The sequence below is a fragment of the Callospermophilus lateralis genome, chromosome 9, assembly GCF_048772815.1.
Source record: "Callospermophilus lateralis isolate mCalLat2 chromosome 9, mCalLat2.hap1, whole genome shotgun sequence".
NCBI lineage: Eukaryota > Metazoa > Chordata > Mammalia > Rodentia > Sciuridae > Callospermophilus > Callospermophilus lateralis.
The window spans coordinates 53,457,928-53,480,294 of NC_135313.1; the positions used below are offsets into that span (position 1 = coordinate 53,457,928).

A 22,367-nucleotide genomic window follows, 5' to 3' on the forward strand; every position below is an offset into this window, starting at 1 on the left:
TGTGCTTTGAGTTGAGGTTCAAAGGTGAATAAGATAGGCAATCTCCAGCCTTCTGAGGATACTAACACACTACAGGGGGGCAGATTTCAGATGAATAATCTATAATTATGAATTGTGTTCAGTGCTGTGAAGGTGAAGAGCAGGAGTCTGTGAGAACATAGCGGGAGTCCTAATTTATGTTGCAGGATCTGAGAAGGCTTCTGCTCTGTGAAAATGACATTTAAGATGAAACCAGAAGGAGGAAGATTCTTCAGGTGAAGGCTGGAGTTGAGGAGTATCTGAGGCAGAAGGAACAGTTGGTGGAGAAGCCCTGAGGAAGGAAAAGTGCAGTGTAGTCAATCAAGGAAGGTGAGAGTGATGTGGGGTGGTGGGGACAAGTGGCAGCCTTCCAAGGCAGGGTAGTGGTTTTATTTCATTCTGAGTACAATGGGAAAGTTACTGGCAGGCTTTGAACAGGTGAATGAAAATAAGATCTGCATATTTAAATGATGGTTGCCTGAGTTCTAGATCTGAGCAGTAGAAGCAGACACAGAAGGAAGGAGCTACCGAGGTAGGAGATGACAGTGGCCTAGCTAAAGGTGAATGCAGTCTCTGTGGAGAACTGTAGCATTATCAAAGATAGATCTGGAGGTAGAATCACAGGGGATACAGACAAAGGAGGAAGAAGGAAGTACTAGGATGTCTCTCAATTTTCTGGAGCTCCTGGGTAGTTAGTACACCATGCATCAAGATGGGAACTACTTAGGAAGGTGCTATAGGAGGAAGCAAGGCACATTCAGTCTTGGAACCACAAAGCGCAGCCATTAAGATCACAGATGATGTACTAGCTTCTCTGTAAGTGACTGTGCCTTTGCTTTCATTATCTGTAAAATAGGGTTTTGATAGAACATATATGGTGTTGTGATAAAACAAAGTGATACATGTAAAACATATGGCATGATTCCTGGGACACGGTAACCTCAATGAAATATTAGCAGCTGTAGTTATTATTTTACACTTGAAGTTCCAAATGTTTATTGGTGACCTTAGTGAAGATGTTTAGTAGGCATTGGGATAACCTGTCTGAGCAGCTCAGAAGTCTCCTGCTGGAAGTGGGAAGAATGATCATGGTTCAGAGTTTAAGTATGTTGATATGAGATTCTAAATAAGACATTCAGTTAGGGATTTAGTGACAAAGACTGACTTACTGGGCAATGACAGCCTATAGAAGGGAGCCAAACATATGGGAAATCTGATGCAGAAATGATCCCCAAAGGAGACAAACAGTGTGTCAAGAAATGAGCCTATCTAATGTACAGAGAGTTTTTTAAGCTCAAGCACTAGGCAAAGATTAACTGGACAGACATTAAAAGGTTTCTATACATATTATTCCATTTTTCTTTCCAAACAGAAAAATGGTAATCTTAAAAGAAGTTGATAATTCCCTTTACATATATATCATAAGCATATGCAAAGATACATGTGTCAGAATCTTCACACTACTACTACAATCATGGAAAAGACCTAAAACCAATGATAGGAGACTGATCAGGTAAAGTATGGCACATCCATATAAAGGAAGAAATTTATTGCCATTAAATATTGTGCTATAGATGATCTACTAGGAAAATGATCAATGTAGTGATATGTAAAAAAAAACAGGCTAGAAATTAGCATGCACAATATAATATTTGTCTAAAAATATAATAGACAATAGAAAGATATATCAGAAGGACAAACAACATCAGAAAATTAAAAATAGTTCATTTGGGCTTGGGGTGTAGCTTAAGTTATAGAACATGATGTGCTTAGCATGTGTGAGAACCTGGATCAATCTCCAGCACCAAAAAAAAAAAAAAAAAACAGACAAAAGACAGTTAATTCTGACTAATGAGATCTCAGGTGATTCTTTTCTTTCTTTTGTTTTTTAAAAAATATCAACATTGAATAGATGCTATTTTTATGAATAGAAAACTTTCATCTCTTCCTCTAAAATATCTGCCATTTTTCACCCTCAAATCCCTAAACAAAAAGCTCAAGAGAAAAAAATGTGCCTGAAACCCTGACATGAGCATCTTCAGCCTCACCCTGGCAGCAAAAGAAGCATGATACTGTTGTATACACCAAGAGAAATAAATAAAATAGAACCATGTTCTTCACTAGGGGATGTTCTATATAATCCTAAAGCAACTAACAGCAGCATTGCAAATTACATTATGTGAATTTGTAACTGCTCTTCAACAATATGCATTAAGAGAAAGTAATACAAAAAGTTTCATTTTGCTGGGTGCAGTGACACATGCTTGTAATCCCAGCGGCTTGGGAGGCTGAGGTGGGAAGATTGCAAGTTCAAAGCCATCCTCAGCAAAAGTAAGGCTCTAAGCAACTCAGTGAGATCCTGTCTCCAAATAAAATACAAAATAGGTCTGGGGATGTGGCTCAGCAGTTGAGTGCCCCTGAGTTCAATCCCTGGTATCCCCCCATAAAAAGTTTCATTTCATTAAAAAAATGTGAAGCCAGACAAACTTTATGTTTGTAAGTTCTTAAAGGTCATCACACCCACAACCTTAACAGAAACATTTTTTAAAAATATTTTTTTAGTTGTAGATAGACACAATGCCTTTATTATGTTTATTTATTTTTATGTGGTGCTAAGGATCAAACCAGTGCCTTACACATGCTAGGCAAGTGCTCTACCGCTGGGCCACAACCCCAGCCCCTATACCTGAAATATTTTAAACAAAACATTAAACATTTTCAGAGGACTTTTACTTTCCATAATACTCTTGAATTTTATTATGGAACCTTAAATTGCTCTTCCACTATACCAATAAATAAGTTTTATAACATGGGATTGAAATTTCTCATTAATACCTCTATCTATACACATATAAGAGAGCAATGTCTCCTTATATCACGGTACATATTAACTGTGAAACCTTGGCCAAATTATTTAGCCTTTCTGAGTCTTATTTTTCTCATCTACACATAGGGAGAATATAATGTTCCTTGCCAGAGCTTTCACACTTAGAGCACAATGGTTGCCTCAAGGATCCATTTTTTTTTCCCCAAAACCACAAAACCAATGAGAGTAAATATCATATTCCCAATCCACTCAGCATTAGTAGGAACAGAAAATACCACAAACTTCAAATTACCTGTAAGTGAAGAAATAGACACTAACTCCCCATAGAGCTCCTACTGAGGGTAGGAAGAGTGGCAAAAACTGGTAAGGGAACATGGAAAGGGCTTTGATGATGCAATAACAAAATAAAGAGAGACAGTTCTTCACCAACTGCTAACATTTCTAACTCAAGTCTGACATCTGACAGTTCTCAGCCCCGACTATAAGCACGGAAAGGTTTGAAGGTGAGAGAGAGGGGAGGGTTCAGAGAAGTGTAGCTTCTAGTAGAGAAGAAGAGAGAAGGAGTAATGTGCTGTGTTGGTGAGAGAGGAAGGAGACCCTGAGGATACGGCACCAGGGAAAGAGAGGCGAGACCCTCGTCATCTACCACCAGCACCTACCACCTATTAAAGAAACTGTGTCTCCGGCTGGGGCTGTAGCTCAGCAGTAGAGCACCTGCCTAGCATGTGTGAAGCTCTGGGTTCGATCCTCAGCACCACATAAAAAAATAGAACAGAAGCATTGTGTCTATCCACAACTTAAAAAAATAAAATAAAAAAGAAGCTGCATCTTCTCTGCTGGCAGAAACAAGAGCTCATGAACTAGGAAAAGTGCCCAAGTTTGATGATGTGAAGGGACAGGTCATAGGCAGGTACAATTAACCAGTGAGGCTGCAACCAGACTCATTCAATGAATATTATTTGAGTGTCTCAGCATGCAGGGCACAGCTGCCAGTGCCTGCAAGTGGAAGTGGCTCTCCCTACAAGGAAGACAAGGAGGGAGTCAGAGACTTTAATCAGGAGAGTGATATCATCAAACTAAATGAAGAGAAAGGTAACTGGAGAAGTGGAATGGAAGACTTTCTGGAATGGGGCACAACTTAAAGGGAGGCTAATGAGGAGGCCACCATAAATAATTCTAAGATAAAAGCATCAAGGTTTCCAGATGACCCCAAATCAAGGCACCAAGGCTTTTACTTTAGGAAACTGGAGAATGGCTCCAGTAATAGAAGAAAAAAATTTCAGCTTCCTTTTTGGCCATGGTCTGATAATAATATACAGAGATTGTAACCTCAGGAGAAAGTAGGAACTGGAGATCTTGGGAGTTGTATCCTTTTAGACAAAAGAGGCAGCTACTGGACAAGAGGAGATGGCCCATGGGTAAGTCAGTTCTCATGCTAGGCCATGGGACAATTCTGGTAGCCTCAGTATTTGGGGGTAGGAGTAGAGAAAGAGTACTTCTACCATAAGAGAAAGTGCCTAAAATAGCTATAAGAAGAGAAACTCAGGAAATGGCGGTGGAATGCAGATACACAGACTGCATGGAGGAGAATTTGAGGACAAATAAAGGGGGTGCAGACACCACCAGTGATCTTGCGGATTAGCAGTTTCAGGTTGAGGGGTGAATGGCATTCACAGAGGAGAAATAGTGAATGCTCTCACAGTGAAGGAAGGAGACAGAGAAGGGTGATATGAAGGTGAAGTTTACTAAGGACAAATGTGGGAGTGGAGGGACAGGTGAGAGCTAGTGGTAAGGTCAAGACCGCAGGAAAGTTAAGAATAAGATAAAACTGATGGAGCGGGAGAGAAACGGGCCAGGGTCTGGATGGAGACCATCCAATCAGCTTTCTGGGTCTTTTCCTATGAGAGTAGAAGCTATGGGTAGGATGCTATTAGGTCACCATCCTAACGGTGCATGGGCTACAGAATGTGCTTTGAATGAAGAGTTGGGAGCCTAGAGGCCGAGACATAGATTTGCATGCCAGTTTTGCCACCTACCAGTTTTGTCACTTACACCTTTGCAGATGTCATAACTCGTGAAGCTCAGTTTTCCCATCAGTGAATGAAGTATAACAACCAGGTCCTCTTCCTCCCCCACCTATCTCACAGGGATGTGGTGAGGACCAAATGACACAGGGTATGTGGATGTGCTCTGAAGACAGAACAGCCATGCATCGGTTATCAGACTGGTATTCATTATTTCACGTAGACAGCATTCGTTTCTCGAAACAGCGTTTGTTCAATCTGCAGTGCGCTCTGTACAGGGTCTAACCCAGTATTAAGCACTGAGATTTTAAACACACACTGACTGGGAATAAGCGCCAGTCTCCTCTTCATAGAATGTATATTGCTGAGCTGATTCTATGTCCACACCAGTACACCAGAAAACAGAAGGCTGACCCCTGGGGTAGTTTCCCAGCCTGCACTCAGCAACAGAGTTCAACTACATACACTTTGTAACAGCAGTTTCAAATTAGCAGAAATGCCACTATGAAAAGGATGCCATGTGTTAGAGTCAATAATTTGTTGTTTTTAATTAAGAAGAAACCAGGAAGAAATCATGTTCTAAGAGTACTCGACCATTTGGTCTAGAAAAAGGCACCCACAGAAAACCAACCAGCCCCTCCTATCTGATCAAGGGAACTGCTCTCAAAGGGTGGAAACCCCCCTAGGCACTGAAAGACACATCAGAGCTCTGTCAAATCATCACGCAAGAAGCTGCTGCAAGTCAAATCCATCCTGTCCCTTCACATTTGCATCCCAGTTGTCCCCTAAATGCAGCAACTGCTAAAAACGCACATCTTAACACGGCTGCTGCAGCCACACCCACCCCTCAATCATAATCTTTTCATTACAGAGATAATATAGCATCTATAACTTGGCCCATTGTTGGAGGGAAAATAACACATGTGGAGAAAATGGTTTTTTTCACTTCCAAAGCAGCAAATCATTTTAGCTATTCTACACAGTACAGAGAAGCTCATACATTTTAAGAAACCTAGATAAGTTCTTTTTTTCCATCTGAGGCAAGTCTCAGTAGAGACTTAAAATTAAATTGTTAACCAAGTGTCAGGAACCATGAAATAAGCATAAGCAGTATTCTCCCTCTGAAAAGCAAAAAACACACATTAGGAGCTCTAACAATTCAATAGCTTCTAGTCAAGAAAGCCACCTATTATGTTTAAGAACCACAATCAAGGGAAAATATTATGAATGAAATGATTTTATTCTCTTTTTGTAAAAAGACTTTCACTTATTCATCCATTCAAATAAATATATTGAGCCAATAATACGTGCTAGACAGTGCTTGGAACTGAGGATATGGTATTTAACCAAATAGGCTTGTCCATAATCTTACAGTCTAATGGGAAAGACAGATTAAGATAATAAATGGCTATTCCTATGATTACAAATATTAAATGTCAGAGGGAAAAGTTCAAGGTACTATGAAAACGAAATGAGAGGGACCTGGTTTAAATGTATGGGAGTAGGAGGCTTCTCACAGGAAGTAGCATTTTAAAGCTAAGACCAATGTATCATAAAACAATTTTTATAAAACAGCTAATGCTAAAGGGCAAAGAATGTGGAGTTTGGGCAGTGTGTAAAGAAGAAGAGGGCATGGAATGAGGTGATAGATTTAAGAGACAGTATTTGGAGGATCTCAGTTTTTTTGTTTTGTTGGGTTTTTTTTGTTGTTGTTTTTTTTTTTTTTTGGTAAGTACAGTGAAAGGTGGTGAACAACTTCCACCAGAGCAGAAACAGGATCATATTTTTGTTTTGAAAAGAATGAATAGAGGGCTGGGGATGTGGCTCAAGCGATAGTGCGCTCGCCTGGCATGCGTGCGGCCCGGGTTCGATCCTCAGTACCACATACAAACAAAGATGTTGTGCCCGCCGAAAACTAAAAAAAAATAAATAAATATTAAAAAAATTCTCTCTCTCTCACTCTCTCTCTCACACTCTCTCTTAAAAAAAAAAAAGAATGAATAGAGAGAACAAGAAATGGGAGCACTAAGGCAATGAAGATGGGAGGAGAAGAGTGATTTTGAGATGTATTCTGGAGATGAATGGAGAGGACCCTTCTACGTGGGTGGGGGAGTGCAGGAACGAACTGAGGCCGAAAGATGATCCTGGGGTTTCTAGGTGAAGCATCAGATTGAATGAGAGAGCCTCATACAAAGATAGGAATAGTGGGATGCACACGTGTAGGTGAGAAGCAGGGTATCAAAAGATTGATTTTGTTATGGTATTATGTAAAAATGTTGATGTGTAACCGATGTGATTCTGAAATCTTTGTAATGTTTTGAATAACCAATAAAAAAATAAAAAAATTAAAAAAAAAAAAAAGATTGATTTTGAACAAAAGTTAAAAAGTGGAAGATGCCTTTGAGACCACCAGATGGAAATGTCAAGGAAGTGGCAGAATTGAGTGAAACAGAAACATGACACATGTGCCATTCCACTCTCAAAACCTATTATGGTGGCTTAAGACTGCCTGCCTTCCTCTAAGGAGTTGTTTCCACTTGCTCACTCACCTCTGGACACATTTTCATGCAGGACAACAAGATGGGAACACAGGTCCTCTCCAAGAACTATAGGCAGGGCTACTTCTCAATTTTAGCAAAAGATAATCTGAGAAAGTAAAGATGTCTGTTATAAACCAACTATGTAAGATTACAGATCTTATAAATTTTGTATATATTATATATTTTATGTATCTTATAAATATGCAAAAGGTAACAAAATATATTGTGAATACAATTTTAATATATTTTATAAATAAATTTTATATAAGAAAATACAAATATATTTTCTAAGTTTTTTTTTTTTTGTTTACATTTGGTGCTAGGGATTGAACACAGAGCTTCATACACACTAAGCACATGTTCTGTCACTGAGCTAAGCTCCAGTCCAATTTTCTAAGGCTTTATGTGGATAGATTGTGCTGGTTATTTCATAGCTGTCTTATTAAAAAAAAAGAACTTAAATGTATTTTTCTAAATGTTAAGATAGTCCTTAGAACTTTGATTGGGCAAAGGAGAATGTGGGAAGAGGAGGGGTCCTAGAGGCAGGAAAGATGGCGGAATGAGATGGACATCATTACCCTAGGTACATGTATGACCGTACATACGGTGTGACTCTTCATCGTGTACAACCAGAGAAATGAAAAGTTGTGCTCCATTTGTATACAATGAATCAAAATGCATTCTGCTGTCATGAATAACTAATTAGAACAAATTTTTTAAAAAAGTAAAACATTTGAAAGGACAGTACTTAGATGGTTAATTGAACTTACATACCGTTTCTTTGATAAAGACTTAAAGTATCGATATGCTACATACATAGCTAAACACTTTAGCCACATACTAGTAATTTGAAAATCACCATGAGATGATATGAAATAACTGTCTCAACCATCAATTCAGTGGCAGGTCGTAAAAGACTCCAAATATGGGTTCTGGGTTGATTTGGGTGTTGTTTTTTTAAACCAAATTATCATGATTCAAAATCATTTGTTCACTAAAAACTTCCATGGATTTAAATAAGAGTAAAAACTGGAAGTAGGCTCATCAGGCTTGACTTCTGACAGGGCGACATTTAACACCAGGGAGACTGCCAAATAATAAGGTGACGTCATCCACATCTGCTGATTCACAGGAAAGGGGGAAACAAGGAAGAGACAGTGAGGCCAAGAGAGATGTAGAAATTGTGATTACATTTTGCTGGAAAACACGATGCTGAGCTAGACAAGTACTTAAAAAGGTTACTGGTAACCAGTGAAGAAAGAAAAAGCACTTTGTTAAATGAGATCAGAGGAGAGAAATAATATTTGTCAAGTGCAAGCAGAAGGCAGGATTTTAGCTGTGAGGCATTGATACCAAGTGTCCCCTTATCTTTTTCTGAGTACATATTCTCCACCTCTGACTCACTTGAAAATAGTTTCTCAAGCATGCTTTCACAAGATACACTTTAAAATCATCTTAAAGCCACTCTTGTTTCAGGCAATCACTTAACCTTGGAACAACTTTGAAAATATCTTTTAAAAAGTCACAAAGTGGGGGCTGGGCTATAGCTCAGTGGTAGAACTCTTGTCTTGCACGTGTGAGGCACTGGGTTCAATCCTCAGCACCACATAAAAATAAATAAATAAAATTTTTTTTTAGAAAGTCACAAAGTAGGGCTGGGGCTGGTGCTCAGTGGTAGCGCACTTACCTGGCATGTGTGAGGCACTGGGTTCAATTCACAGCACTACATATAAATAAATAAAATAAAGGTCTATCAACAACTATTTGTATATCAGTGACAAATCCTCTGAAAGGGAAACAAGGAAAACTACCCCATTTACAATAGCCTCAAAACAAAACAAAACAAAACAAAACAAAAAAAACTTGGGAATCAACAAAAGAGACGAAAGGCCTCTACAATGAGAACCACAAAACGCTTAAGAAAGAAATTAAAGAAGACCTTAAAAGATGGGAAGATATATCTTGCTTTTGGATAGGCAGAATTAATATTGTCAAAATGACCATACTACTAAGAGCACTATTCACATTTAATCCAATTCCAATCAAAGTTCCAATGACATTCCACATAGAAACAGAAAAAGCAGTCATGAAATTCACCTGGATAAATAAGAGACACAGAATAGCTAAAGCAATCCTTAGCAAGAAAAATGAAGCAGGAGGAATCACAATACCAGACCTTAAACTATACTATAGAACAATAGTAACAAAACAGCATGGTATTGGCACCAAAATAGACTTGTAGACCAATGGTACAGAATAGAGGACACAGAGACAAACCCATATAATTACAGTTATCTTATATTAGACAAAGATGCCAAAAACGTACATTGGAGAAAAGATAGCCTCTTCAACAAATGGTGCTGGGAAAATTGCAAATCCATATGCAACAAAATGAAATTAAGTCCCTATCTCTCACCATGCACAAAACTCAACTCAAAGTGGATCAAGGACCTAGGAATTAAACCAGAGACACTGTGCCTATTAGAAGAAAAAGTAGGCCCAAATCTCCATCATGTGAGATTAGGCCCCAACTTCCTTAATAAGACTCCCATATTGCAAGAATTAAAATCAAGAATCAATAAATGGGATATATTCAAACTAAAAACTTCTTCTCAGCAAAAGAAACAATCAGTGAGGTGAATACAGAGCCTACAATTTGGGAACAAATATTTGCCACATGCACATCAGATACAGCGCTAATCTCTAGGATATATAAAGAACTCAAAAATATTAACACCAAAAAAACCAAATAACCCAATTAATAAGTGGGACAAGGAACTGAACAGACACTTCTCAGATGATGATATACAATCAATCAACAAATATATGAAAAAATGTTCAACATCTCTAGCAATTAGAGAAATGCAAATCAAAACTACTCTAAGATTTCATCTCACTCTAGTCAGAATGGCAGCTATTAAGAATACAAACAATTATAAGTGTTGGCAAGGACATGAGGAAAAAGGCACACTCATACATTGCTGGTAGGACTGCAAATTGGTGCAGTCAATATGGAAAGCAGTATGGAGAATACTTGGAAAACTGGGAATGGAACTACCACTGGACCCAGCTATCCCACTCCTTTGTCTATACCCAAAGGACTTAAAAACAGCATACTACAGGGACACAGCCATATAAGTGTTTATGGTAGCACAATTCACAATAGCTAAACTGTGGAACCAACCTAGATGCCCTTCAGTAGATGAATGGATTAAAAAATGTGGTATACATGGAATATTATTCAGCATTAAAAGAGAATAAAATCATGGCATTTGCAGGTAAATGGATGGAATTGGAGAATATAATGCTAAGTGAAGTTAGCTAATCCCCAAAAAACAAATGCCGAAAGTTTTCTCTGGTTTAAGGATGCTGATTCATAATGGGGTTGATGGGGCATGGGAGGATTAGATGAACTCCAAGTAGGGCAAAGGGGAGGAGGGAAAGGGAGGGGTAATGGGAGTAGGAAGGGTGGTGAAATGAGATGGACATCATTACCCCAAGTACATATATGAAGACAAAAATGGTGTGACTCTACTTTGTGTACAACTAGAGATATGAAAAATTGTGCTCCATATGTGTAATATGAATTGTAATGCATTCTGTTGTCATATATAACAAGTTAAAATTTTTAAAAAATGGAGAAAATTTTTTAAAAGTCACAAAGTAAAAAATTTTAAACAGCCATTACATTCAGAAACATAATTTCTAAAGCAAAAAGTATATTTGGGTTATATATGCTTTATGACCTTACTTATAAATTTTTACCTGGCATATGAATGAATGCAAAGTGTTATTAGCCCACCTGAAGTATCAAATTAAAATGAACTGTATATTTAATCATAAGTCATGTCCATTTTCACAGAATTAAATCTCTAAAGAAATGTTTGAAAAAATGTTTGTGATCCATTGTTGGCATCAAAACATTTATCCAGTAATTATCTTCTGAGTACCTACTATGTATAGGGAAACACAGTGATTGATCAACTGTTGAGTCAAAATTAAGACACTAAGAAGTATGAGCAGAACTATGGGGAAAATTAAAAAATAATAATGGCAATTATTAACATTAACATTTATCAACTGATTATTATGTGAATGGTTCTCAAGTACTTCTTTTTAATACTACTTTTAATTATGGTAAAATACACATAAAATTCACCATCACAACTGGTATTAAGTGCATAGGGCAGTGAGATCAATATTAATCATCTCACACTATGAAACCATCACTATCATCCATCATCTTCCAAACTGAAACTCTTGTGTCCATTAAACAAAACTCCCCACCCTCTCATCCTCCCATTCCCTACCACTAGCAAACACCATTCTACTCAAGCATCATGATTTTCTAAGCATAGCCAACAATATACTTCTTCTATTTGAATCTAGAATATCTTCCTCACCTAAGACATTAAAATCAAGAATCAAAATAAACTGTACTTAGATTTATGTGTAATAAAGTATTAAATATAGAATTTTTAAAATGAAGCACATGAAATTACTAGTAACATCTTCAAGTAAAAGGATTTTATTATTAAATTTTTAAATATTAATTTCATCTTTCCTCATATTTATAAAATTTCTGTTTCATGTTTTATAAGGATGCTACTATACATATATAAAATGTATTAATAAATATTATATTTTAGCTATCACATGCTCAAAAATGTTTTATTGATGTGCTGTGCAACCAAAAAAGTGTTTAGAGAACCACTGTACATAAGACCATAGTCCCGTTAATAGCAGTTGATGAAGCAGGGGAGGCGATGAGTTTGACTTTGAATATGTTGATATATATTGAATTCAATGTGCTATGTAGATGATTCAGTGGACACCTCCAAAAGACAAAAGACATGCAGCCTGGACTTCAGCTGACATGGAATCTATCCTTAGGAATTATCCACAGAGGGGGGACCATAAATGATGGGCGAAGGAATGAGAAACATGAAAAAGGACAACAGCCCAGGCCTACACAGAGGGGAAGAACAAGCCTGGAAAATGGAGGGGGAAGCAGATCTAAAGGACACAGGGAGACAGGAGGTGACCCAGAAGAATATATAAAATGGATACCACAACTAAGACCACTCAGTTAAAAGCTGATGAAAATTAAGGAACCAAGAAAAGGCTGCCCACTGGATTTGCTTACCAGGTCATTTCCTCTTAGAGCATTTTTCAAGCATGGGAAATATCAGAAGCCTGAGTGAGAATTGGCTGGATGATGAGCCTTGGAGATTGGAGCTGGAGGAGTTCACAGGGAAATCTGATGATGGTGGAAATGAAAGGATGGCGATGGATGTAACCCCTTGTTTGCACGAAGACTTCCTAAAGCAGTGGTTCTCAAACAGGAGTGACTCCATCCCTTGAGGGACATTTGGCAATGTCCAGAGACTTTTTCTTTTTAATTTTTTATTTGTTTTAATTAGTTATACATAACAGTAGAATGCATTTATGCACTTTGATATATCATACATAAATGGGGTTTGATTGATTGTATGAATAAATACAATCAATCAACAAATATATGAAAAAAATGTTCAATATCTCTATCATCTTAAAAGGAAAGATTCATTTAGTCAACTCCAGGGTGCCATTCGCATCTAGTGCACAGAGGCCAAGGTTGCTGTTAAATATCAGTAACACCCAGTACAACCCCCACAGCAAAGAATCCTTCACTTCAAAATGTGGAGAGTGCTGAGAAGCTCCATTCTAAAGGAACAGAGAGATCTGAGCATTTTGTGAGCAAAGAAACTACCAAATTTAAGTTATAAGAAAGGAAGGAAATAAGTGATAAATTTGCTTCTCATAAGAGTGGGAAGGTATATGATTAAGGGCAGAAGTACGTGGGTGAGCACTAGAAAAGAAGAGCTTTTCAATTTTGGGAGACGGATCAGAGATCAAAAATCAGAAAACTGAAGGAATTCATAATCTGATAGTCTTAATCTTATTTGAAAAGCAAGCAGCATGAATTCTACAGAGATACAGAGGTGGAACTAGTATCTTCAGAGAGGAAAACACTTGATATAGCCCCTAAGGAGGTAGAATCAATTACAAGGTTATGAAGGAATTAATATGTACAGGTGAAGGCCCAGCAGGGGAAAAATATCTAAATATCTTTGGCATAAAGGTCATTTATTCAGGGTGTACAGGTCACAGAATGACCTTAGGGTTTTCCTGAGGGCTAATCAGCCAGGAGAGAACAAAAGATAAGAAAACCGAACAGTCTACCTGTCCAAGCTAAGGCCATGAAATCAGAAATGAGAAGACCAGCAGGAGGCTGGGGCCATGGTCAGGACAAGAGCAGCATGGGTGAAAGGAAGACTGAGAGGAGGAAAGAGGGATAGAAAGCCACTACAAAAGAATGGTAACTCTGGGGTGTCAAATTTGAAACAAATTGTTCCAAATTATAATGAGAACCAAGACATGATCGTAAAAGGCTATAGACAAATTCTGACATCCATGCACCGCAATCATCCTGGATTGCACCATGTTCGATACATTCCTACCAGCATCAGTCTTTGGTGATGTCAATGTCTCTGTTTAGGTAAGTCAATCACAGTACGCCTGGATCCCCTTGTATCTCCCATAGCACACACTGGTCACATCATCATCTAAGGTAAGTGTCTGGGTGAACAAGCCTTCTGTTACCAGGCTCATGTAGATCTCAAACCTCTGATACCAAATCTTCCAGAAAGGGCTACACATGCAAAAAGATACCATGATAGAGTAGCACATAATATTCATGATCACATGAATGATATTCACAGCTATTGTTCTTCTGTGACCGGTGCACTGTGGAAATGGTAAAATCCAACTTGACATTCAAAGAAACGTTCAAAAAAACTGTCCTTTCTTGCCATCTGAATTCTAAGTGACTAAAGACACAAACTTCATTAAGCATCATTCATTAAATTTATAATTTTTCTGAGATTAAAACTTAAAAAAAAACCCAGATCTATTTCATCATCATTTTATCTGATACCTTTTAGCCCAAGACCTGTTACAGCAGGCTCTATCATCTTAAAAGGAAAGATTCATTTCTAAGGGACTGTAGCAGCCAGAAATGTGGATTGAATAGAATCAATGACTCAGAAGAACACACAAAATAAGAACTTGGAAAAAAAATACCCTAGGAACTAGGGCTGGAGCTCAGCGGTAGCATACTTTCCTGGCATATAAGGAACTGGGTTCTGGGGCTGGGGATGTGGCTCAAGTGGTAGCGCACTCGCCTGGCATGCGTGCAGCCCGGGTTCGATCCTCAGCACCACATACAAACAAAGATGTTGTGTTGGCCGATAACTAAAAAATAAATATTAAAAATTCTCTCTCTCTCTCTCCCTCCCTCTCTCACTCTCTCTTTAAAAAAAAAAAGGAACTGGGTTCAATTCTCAGCACCACATATAAATAAATAAAATAAATGTCTATAGACAACTAGAAAAATATGTTTTAAAAAATAGCCTAACTTGTGAAAATAAATGTTATGAAGTTGAAACATTAATAAATGGTTTGATTGCATTCCAATATCAAATAAAATGTCCATCTTTGAAAGTCATTTTTTTCATTAAAGTACTGAAAAGTTAGTTCTTCATGCTAATGAAAAAAATATTTTAAAATTTCTAGGGCTAGGGTTGTGGTTCAGCGGTAGAGCACTCGCCTCACACGTGCAAGACCCTGGGTTCCATCCTCAGCACCGCATAAAAATAAATAAGTGAAATAAGAGTATTGTTTCCGACTACAACTAAAAAATAAAAATAAAAATAAAATTTCTAAAAAAGAAACTAAACCATCTAAAATTTAGGTTGGAAGCAAAAGCAGTACTAATATACATCAAATGATATGTATTTTTCTCCAATTAGAGAGTGTATCAAATTATCTGGTCCAATGTAAGGAAGAAGAGATAAAACTAAGACCCCCAAATAAGTAAGTAAACCAAAAATTACTTATTCATATTCATATAAATAAATAAGCCCAAGATTACTTATAAATAACCCCAAAGTATTCTGTAATTAAGTAACTTCAAGCATGGAGGTAAATTTCTGGCCTGACAGATGATCTACAAACATTAATTAAGATGGTTCTTATTCTATTATTCACTATTCATAGGGGTATAGAAAAGAATCTAACCAATAATCCATGTATTAAAGATGTCCTGTGAATAGCAGGAGAGTATCCTGCAAGATAATTATTCCAGAGCTCATCAGAATGATTGAGTGTATAGATTTAGAAGCAATCTGTACCCGCCTGATGATATAAGTTGCAAAAATGAATGGGATGATTCACATTCAAGGTAGAACAAGAAGAAAAATGACCCAGGGCCAATCTCTCTGAATGAGTATTTCTCAGCTTTTAGGGAACTTCTAAGACAGACTTCCATACAATGTCCAGAGTCTTATTCAAAATGCTTAGTATGGGGCCCAAGCAAATGGGTTTTGTAACTAAACACTTCATTTGATCCCAAAAGCAGGTACTGAGTGAACCAACCTTTGAGAAACATTACCCTAGACCATAAAAGGAAGAGTTGATAAGAAAAATATTTTTCTTTAATTTTTAAGTTTTTCTTAATGATAAGAAAAACTTTTCCTCTATGAAAAAAGATGCCATGAAGAGAATGAAAGTATTTTCATATCTGAACAGCTCTGTGGATTCTATCAACATCCATATCCCAGTCCTGATATTGTACTATAATGTATGGTTCTGAATCATACTATAATTATGATGTTACCCTTGGGGGAAACTGTGGAATGTACATAGGAACTTTCTGTGTATTTTGGGGTGACTTTCTACAAATCTATAATTATTTCAAAACACACATATTGTCTTTTTTTTTAAATCTCTCTTTCCCTCTCTGCCTTTCCCCCCACCACAACATACATATTGGTAACAAGTTGGCTGATTATACACTACAGTGTGAAATAAATTTTATTCTAAAGAGTTGAAGCATAACGAAGGATGACAATTCACAACCTGTGAAATCCTTAAAACCACTCCCTGAATTGGACATTCTCTCCAACTCCATACTAATTCAGATGCTAATGCAAAACGTGTTGCTGTCGTTATCATTATTAGTTCACTTTTCCAAGTATTATTATAATATGTGTCATAGAAATTGAATAAATGATATGACTTCAGACATATGTAGTAATGAACTTTAAGAACTGTTATGAAAATACTTCTATTTTTCTCCTATTAACATAATACTGGGTGAACATTACAATTTTAAGACTGTATGATTAGTATTATTTAAAAAGCTGAATAAAGTAAATTACTCAACTTTTTTGAGAAAAGAAAAAAAATAAACTGCCACTAGAGAACTATTACTGTCTCGATTCATAAAGTGTGCTGGCAGGAGTATTTTCAGTGTCTCTAGAATTGTGCCTACTGTGAATAATAAGACTAATGATAATTGCTAGTACTTATGAAAGAATTACCATGTGCCAGATACTGTGCTAAGCTCATTTCCTAAGTGGATCAGTCCAACACTTACAACAAACCACAAAGCAGGAGGTATTGCTATTAAAGATGTGAACAATAAGGACATTAAATAGCTTGTCCATGGCCAGATCTTTCCTGATGCCAAAGCTCAGGCTCTGCCTCGATGTTTCTGGAAAGTGAGGGATCCCTTTAAAGCTCTGAAAATGCAAGTGAAATCAAAGACAATGGCTTCCAGCAAGGTTTTTAATCTGACACTAAACATTTTAATACCTAAGTAATGAAATCCACAGTAATTTTAGTAACTATGGGTGAAATAACAATGAAAACAGAACCACTGGAAGCAAAGGAATTCTATGCGCAGCCTGTTGAGAAGACTCAACAAAGTCAAAGGAAGCAGCCATGATAAAGTAAGGCCATAGAAGGAAACCCACGAACATGGCCACAGTTATAAGAGAGTGAGACCATTTTAAGGAATTAGAAATTCTTCATCTGAAATTGGCAGTTATCTGAGTTCTGAGTTTACTTTTACTGAGTATTTTGTTTCTGAAGCCAATTCCAAAATTTTAAAAATTATTTTTCGATCTTAAAAAAAATAAGACTTTTCCAAAGATTAAAGAAGCTCCTCTTCCCAGTTATACACTCAGAATATTGAACATGTTTCCACGTTTCTGGATTGAAAGTGCTAGAAGGATTGTATAAAGTGGAAAATAGTAATTTACAGTACTCCTTTTTTTAATTATATGTGGACACAATTTATTTATTTATTTGTTTGTTTGGTTGTTTATTTTTAAGTGGTGCTGAGAATCAAATCCAGTGCCTCACACATGCGAGGCAAGTGCTCTACTACTGAGTTACAGCCCTAGCCCCTAATTTAAAGTTCTTGATATTATGAAAATACACACATTCTAAGCAGTACATGATAGATTGTTTCAATTCAGGCCATTAGGAAATATCTTTGTGTAACTATTTGATATCCAACGTTATTGTAAGTTGACAGTTAAAAATGAGAAACAGGTGTTCTGGGTCACTCTCAAGTGTATCTCAGAGGTGGCAATTATGAGTACTTCCATGAGATCACCTGAGGTCCAGGGACAAGTCCCCTGTTCACTACACAGACTAGGAGGGATAGTGCTGATGTTGCTTTTGAATGACCAAATGGGAGTTGTTAATACAGAATGAAGTACTGAGCTGAGGGGAAACTTCAGTGTTCTGGTAATAAAGCAAAGCATACTATATGATTTCACAACAGTGGAGACAAGATGCAGAATGAAATGTTATTTAAACCCAAGACAAAGGAACAAGGTAAATCAGTTTCTTCCTTTTAATGAACTAATCTAAAGTGTCTTAATAATTATTTACAGAACTGTGACCAATGTAGCACTAAAATTTTGATTTAGCTATCACAACTATCTTATAACGTAGGCACTATCATTCCATTTTACATATGAGGAAACTGAGGTTCAGAAGTTTCAATAACTTGCGCAATATCGTACAGCTAACAGGACCCATGCTAGAATTCAAATCCAAGCACGTTGAATCCAAACTTTCTCCCCTTAGCCATGGTGCCCTTTACCTCTTGGATTAGTGATTTCCAGACTTGTTTATTTTGTTGAAGTTAAGGTACTTATTCAAAAATCTGATAAACTAATGACATAGTAATTCTGAACATATGTATATGGATGTAGTATCAGGTCATCTTAGACTAGGTTTCAGAATAAGTGCGCACCAAAATATGGTAAATATTTAAGAAAAAAAAATGTAAGACAAAATTTAAATAGAGGAAAGCCAAGTGAGAAAAGATACTGTTTTACTCAGTAAAAGGATTTTTGAGCAGCAAGACACCTGTATCAAGTTCCTATGGCATAGGAGCAATTTAAGAAGCCCTAAGACGGATGTCAAAGACATGGAAATTTGAACAAGGATTAATCACATTCATTTAAATTTATAAATTTGCTTATTAGATTTGCAGAGACTAAAAAGAATGCTGAGGAAAAAAATAAAAAGGATGCTGGAGGTGGTGAGGGTGGGGGAAAGGGCTACTCATGGACTGCTGTGGGTGGAATGTACATAGATGGTGCTAATTATAAAACAGAGTGGAAGCTACTGAACTATCCCACAATCAGAATTTGTTAAATCACAGCATGCTATATAGTCTGCCAGCAATGCAGATCTATATTTATTGAGATGTCAGGTATTTGTGCTATACAGTTGGGGGAAAAGTAGACTCTGAAATAGCACAAAAACATAAGTCCATTCCTTTTTAACATATAGTCTAGGGAGGTAATCATATTCCAGTGTTAAAAGCTAATATCTCTGTGGGGTAGGGTTGGGACAGTCATACTTGTCCTTTGAACAGTTACACCTAATTTCTGTCTCCCATGCAGTGCAGCACATACAACCATCTCTGCTTTAAAGGAAGGTGGTCAGAAGCTGATCTTAGTGACTCAGGTTCTGACTGGCACATTTTAAGTGACATATTTTGTAGCACCTGTAAGCCTCCTTAGGTATTACATGCATCCATATTTCATCTCCGTGACTTTTCTAAAGAACCTAGTGCATTTGATCAGCACCACCACACTTGATTCCTATCTAGTTGTAGACAGTTCCCCATACATGTTCTATAGCATTGGTCCCATACTTAGTATAAGAACCAGTAAACATGCTAGCACAGAGGAGATGATCAAGTGACATGTTGTTTTATGGCTAATAAGGACAGCAGATGTATCTCTATTATGGCCTCTAAGAGTGCCAGAGCTGTAGCTGATAGGAAATTCAGATTCATGATTCCTCCCTATTTTTCACTGAAACAAAATAAGGTAGAGGCCCAGCACTAGAAATAAATTGTTTTATAATGAAACAGAATACTATAGAAGACAAATTTTTCCTGAGAGAGGGTAGAAAACCATTATTCCATCATTAGTTTCTATATGCCAGGCACCAGACTAGGTGTTAGAGAAACCAAGACAAAAGGAAAGGAAATTCATAATCTAAAGGACCAGGCATTTGGAAGGCACATGCACATAAAAATAAGTAACAGTAAGTGTAGAATACATAACTAGACTCAGTAGAGTATAAGCAAGGGAGCAATCAACTGGGAAAATCAGAAGACTGATCAGTATCCCTGTTCTGCTTCTCAGCTGCTATAAAAATATCCCTTTATAAATAACTTCTTTTCCAAATGCTTATGCATCCAAAGGGCAAGGAGATCCTTACAGAACAGAAGTATATCAGCATACTGTGCAGGTTGTTCATCATTTTCGCCTCCCCACCCCATATCCATTGTCTAGCCTTCTCTGTCCTTCTCTGTGTTCCAGGAAGCTGACCTCAATAGGATTCATCACCCAGCATCTTTGGCCCTCTAACTTCCAGCTAACTTTGACTTTCTGAAGAGACCAGCAAGAGAGTGAAGGGCAGAAGGGTTGAGGTATTTGCCATACACCATCTCTTTACTCTGGCCCTCCAGCTGTAGCTGTCTCCACACTCATTGCTCCGTGGTCTGAGCTCTTAATGGGTCCCAGGAACACAGCTTCCTCCTCTGCTCCTTCTGGCTCTCCGTTGCTGACTTCAGAGTGATTTGTCATCACTGGGGAGTTCCCTGAACTCTGCCCTTACTCACTAAATGCTCCTCCGGTAACCTTTAGGATATGCCATCCCTTACCTAAGAGGACTCTGACTAAAACCAGATTTTCTAACAGTACAAAACCCAATCTCTAGAAATTATCTGAGCAATCTTAAGGACCTGAAATCTGGACAATTTCATCACTGTCTGATGATAGCACGCTCTATCGAGGACTAGATGTACAAGTTTCAAGTACAATAAAATTTGTATCCTGTACTCAGTTTGAGATCTGCAAAAGGACAGTCTTGGGTCTTTGGGGCAGTTCTGAGTATTTCAAGAGTGAGTCATAGACTTCTATTTTTTAATTTTTATATAACAAGCATGTAACTGAGGGTCCCGAGGGCAGAGAAAAGTCAACTCACTGCTATCCATAGAGAGACTTCCATCCAAGGCTACATAATGTCTGTTACCTATTAGAGCGGTGGAAACATGGCCACCTGCCATAATAACCATCCTGATACATCTGCAGATGTGTTTAAACACACACGCACACCCAACCAATTTTATACTAGTTTCACATTTGTAACAGTTCTGATTCATGAAAGTAACAAATAAAATATGTCCTATGATTCTGAATGATATCATTCTGACTCCGGAAAAATCATTCATGATTCACTCAAGCTACAGTGGAGACTACAGGAAGAAAACAATGTTGGTTCTTCGCATCAGAGTTAATTAAACACATTACACATACAAATCTGTTCCAGTGAGAACAATATTTTTATTGCTTACTTTTCAGAAATCTCCCTTATTCTTCTCTCCTCTGAGAATTGGTGGCAAAGGGATTTTTTTTTTTTTTTCTAAGCATCACTCTCTGGTCTGCATTCTCAATGCCCTCCTGCTCATTTTGTGCCCTGGTGTTTTGTTCTGCAAAAACAATTTGTTCTTATTTATTATTTTGATTTCAATCATTTGCTTCAATGCAACCTTCTCCCCACATTCGCATCTCTTCTATTCCTTTTCTCTTGATTCCCTTTCCTTTATTCTCCCCTTTCCCTTCATTCACTGTCAGATTATGGCATAACCTCACACCCCACTAACATTAGCAAAGTATCCTAAAATCCACAAATGTACTTCCATTGCCTCTCTGAGGGCAGAGTTCCTCCTTTCACATGTGGTGTTTCCCCTGGGACTTGGGTTATCCTTGGGGCATGTGACAGAAGCAAGCCAGGTTGCCCAGGCAACCGCTCCAAATTGTCCTAGGATGCCTGGCAAGTGTGTTTTCCACAGCCTGATGTGAAGGTCATACTAGCCAACCCTGTGACAGTTAAAGGCAAAGTGCAGTGCAGTCAGCCAGGGACTGTGAGAACATCCATCAAGATGAGCTCAATAACATTTGCATAATCATAAAACTGTCAGATTCCCAAGGCTACAAGGACCCCACAACCCAGGACCATTTCAAAAAGCCAAAGATATAAGATTTGAGAATGAATAACAATAGGTGAGCATGCTAAAATCATTACAAAGAACACTTTAAAAACCAACCACATGGAATCCAACCACTTAGCTGGTAAAAACACATTAGCCACTTAAGTTTTCTCAAAAGATTTAGGAACAGTTCTACCCTGAGGCAAAGCAATACACTGAAGGGGGTCTGCAAAAAGTCACAATGGAGCCTTTTATTTTTTATAACTTCCTTAGATCAGAAGTGCTTAAAATATTATTCTCAAACAGCAAGACCCAATATTGAAGAAAACGCCCATACCCACTAGACTAATGTTACATTTGACTAAGTCTCAATCAAAATTTGAATCCAGTGGGAAAAACACCATCAACAAGGCAGAAATCCATGTTTCTAATACACCAAGTTTTCTCACAAAACAATAGGCTTTGAAACAAGAATATCTCCACAGAAAAAATTAAAAGAGAAATGAAGTAGCCAATTTACCACAAAATTCAAATGTCCAATG

General features: G+C 37.5%; 1 protein-coding gene across 10 annotated transcripts in view; it reads right to left on the bottom strand.

Annotated features, from left to right (window-relative positions):
• Positions 1-22,367, bottom strand: part of Osbpl6 (oxysterol binding protein like 6) — a 187,688-nt gene that overhangs the window by 132,763 nt on the left and 32,558 nt on the right. Inside the window, exon 1 of one of the 10 annotated variants that reach the window (XM_076866728.2) lies at positions 21,190-21,220. The exons of the other annotated variants lie outside the window; for them this stretch is intronic. The gene's annotated coding sequence lies outside the window, so the exon portion shown is untranslated. Of the gene's footprint in view, positions 1-21,189; positions 21,221-22,367 lie in introns of those variants that run through there. 10 annotated transcript variants of the gene reach the window in all.